The following is a 3434-nucleotide window of genomic DNA, read 5'->3' as shown; positions in this document are numbered from 1 at the left end:
CAAGAAGACAACATTGAACATGGAAATCAACACAGTGATGATTTACTAGGACGGGGGCATAGAGTAAAACATCCCTCAGCTCGCTTGCGTGGTTATGTCATAAATACAATCCGAAAAATGAGCCCTTCCATTTGTTCACCTGTTCCAACACATAATCCAGGTGCGCCCTACCCTATAGCACATTATGTGAATTGTAATAAATTTTCTTTGCGACATCGCCATTTTCTTGCAGCTATTACAGAAAATCGAGAGCCCACATATTTTCATGAGGCTATAAAGGATGCAAGATGGCGAGAAGCTATGCAAAATGAGATTCAAGCACTTGAAAACAATAAGACATGGTCCGTGGAACACTTACCCCCCGGAAAGAAGGCTCTTGGCTGTAAATGGGTGTATAAAATCAAATATAACTCAGATGGCACTATGGAGCGGTTTAAAGCAAGGTTGGTCATTTTTGGCAATCACCAAGTAGAAGGTGTGGATTTTACAAAAACATTTGCACTAGTTGCTAAGATGGTTACAGTGCGCATGTTCTTGGCCATCGCTGCAACAAAGGATTGGGAATTACATCAAATGGATGTACACAATGCATTTCTTCATGGCGATCTCCACGAGGAGGTATTCATGAAAATGCCTCCAGGATTTAAGGTGCAACATCAAGCGATGGTGTGTAAGCTTCGTAAATCGCTCTACGGGTTAAGACAAGCTCCAAGATGTTGGTTCGCAAAACTGTCCGCTGCACTGAAGGTATATGGTTTTAAGCAGTCTTCTTTGGACTACTCGTTGTTTACCTTACACAAACGTGACACACAACTTGGTGTGCTTGTCTATGTTGATGATTTGATAATCTCTGGAAGCAATCATGCTGCTATACAACAATTCAAGACATATTTAAGTGATTGTTTTCACATGAAAGATTTAGGTGCCTTGAAGTATTTTTTTTGGGTGTTGAGGTTGCTCGGAATCCCACTGGATTTTTTCTTTGCCAACGTAAATATGCGTTGGATATCATATCTGAAGTTGGGCTACTAGGGGCCAAACCTGTAACCACTCCCTTGGAGCAAAATCATCGCCTAGCGTTGGCCGATGATAGTCTGCTTGATGATCCAGAAAGATATTGTCGCTTGGTAGGCCGTCTCATCTATCTTTGCTTCACCCGACCAGAATTGTCCTACTGTATTCATACTCTTTCACAGTTTATGCACCAACCAAAGGATGAACATTGGGAAGCTGCATTGCGGGTGGTCCGTTATTTGAAAGGTAATCCAGGACAAGGCATTATGCTACATCGTGACTGTGATTTGCAGCTGTATGGTTGGTGTGATTCAGATTGGGCCAGTTGTCCTTTGACCAGAAGGTCTCTCACCGGGTGGTTTGTACTCTTAGGTAATTCTCCAATCTCTTGGAAGACTAAAAAACAGCATACGGTGTCCCGATCATCAGCAGAAGCAGAGTATCGATCCATGGCAACCACGACTTGTGAATTAAAGTGGTTAAAAGGAATCTTGTTAGACCTTGGGGTGACACACCCCACGCCTATGCGCCTCTATTGTGACAGTCAGGCTGCATTGAATATAGCCAAAAATCCCGTTTTCCATGAACGAACCAAGCATATTGAAGTAGATTGTCACTTCATTCGAGATGAGATATTGACCGGCAACATTCACCCATCCTATGTTCCTACTCGTACGCAAATGGCAGATATATTCACAAAGGCATTGGGCAGATCACAGTTCAATTATTTTCTAAGCAAGTTGGGCATTGAGAATCCTCATGCTCCAACTTGAGGGGGGGTATTAAGCTAAATATGGAAATATATGACATGTTTCTATCATCATATCTGTCATAATAATTAACAGATTTGTTCTTCTGTATTTTCTATTTTATGTAGCTATTTTAGGATTAGGTAGGAGCAATTATAGGAGGCAAGGTTGGTCCTCTCCTTGTATATATTCAGAGTTGATCAAATGGAATAAACACAGAAAACAAAACACAAGTTGTTTTGACAAACTACGCTGCTCACGCCGCTCCACTCACAGATTTATTAAAGCAGTCATAGTTTACATGGTCATCTATGGCACTAGATGCTTTTACACAAATGAAACAAATAATGACACAAAGCCCCGTGTTAGTGCTTCTGAACTTCAATGTTGTCTTTGATGTTGAAACTGATGCATCGGCATTAGCTATTGGAGCAGTCTTGTCACAAAATGGACACCCAATTGCCTTTTTCAGCAAGAAACTGTCTCCTCGGATGCAAGCCGCCTCTACTTATGTCCGGGAATTATTTGCTGTTACACAATCAGTAATGAAATGGCGTCAGTACCTTCTTGGCAGATATTTTCGCATATTTAGTGACCAACAAAGTTTGAAACATATGTTAACTCAAAGTTTTCAAACCACAGAATAGCAACGATGGGCAACAAAATTACAAGGATTTCACTATGAGATATTTTACAAACCTGGTCGTGACAATAGAGTTGTTGATGCTCTATCACGATGTGAGTCCACATAATCGATTTTAGTGTCCTTGGGTTCTCCTGTCCCCTCAGTCTTGACTCAGCTTGCTCAGTATTATGCAACAACATAGGGCAAACAATTAGTGGAAAAGCTTCTGAAATTTTCTACAGAGATTTATCATGAAAAAAATGGGTTGCTTCTACAAGACTAAGCTTTATATACCTGCAGATATTGGGTTGTGAGAAATTTTACTTTCGAAATATTACTCCACTCTGACGGCTGGACATTCGGGTCTCAAACCGACCATGGCTAGACTGGCAGCGACCTTGAAGAATTTGTTCATTTTCAACTCTCTGCCCAAGCACTCAAGGGCAATCCTTCGCCAAGGACACTCAAATTTCAAGGTCTTATTCATGGTCAACTGGTTCATGTGCTGGTTGACACAGGCAGTTCTCATAATGTTATGCAACCACGCATAGCACAGTTCCTCAAATTGGAGATTTTTCCTACCCCTCAATTTCCAGTAATGGTGGGAAACGGGGATCATATTTATTGCATCGGTGTATGCAGAGATACTCCACTACAATTGCAACAACAACTTTTTCTGGTACCATTCTACTTACTACCTATCCAAGGTGCAGATTTAGTATTGGGTATTGAGTGGTTACAAACACTTGGACCTATTACCTCTGACTTTGCTATTCCATCAATGTCTTTCTACTATGACAACAAACCCATTACTCTCATCGGCCAAAATTCCCAACCACCACATATAGCCTCCCTAAACCAACTCAACAAACTCTCACACACCGACTCTATTGCTGAAATGTTTTGTATTTCCTTCCCATAACCAAACCCAACTACTACTGCCACACTACCTACGACCACCCTTTCACCCAACCCTACAAACCAAGAAATTCAAGCTATCCTAGACTCCTTTACCCACATATTCAACCCACCTAAAGGACTACCAC

The sequence above is a fragment of the Lupinus angustifolius genome, chromosome LG11, assembly GCF_001865875.1.
Source record: "Lupinus angustifolius cultivar Tanjil chromosome LG11, LupAngTanjil_v1.0, whole genome shotgun sequence".
Classification (NCBI taxonomy): Eukaryota; Viridiplantae; Streptophyta; class Magnoliopsida; order Fabales; family Fabaceae; genus Lupinus; species Lupinus angustifolius.
The sequence above is the reverse complement of the archived record's forward strand: the minus strand, read 5'-3'. Positions refer to the sequence as shown.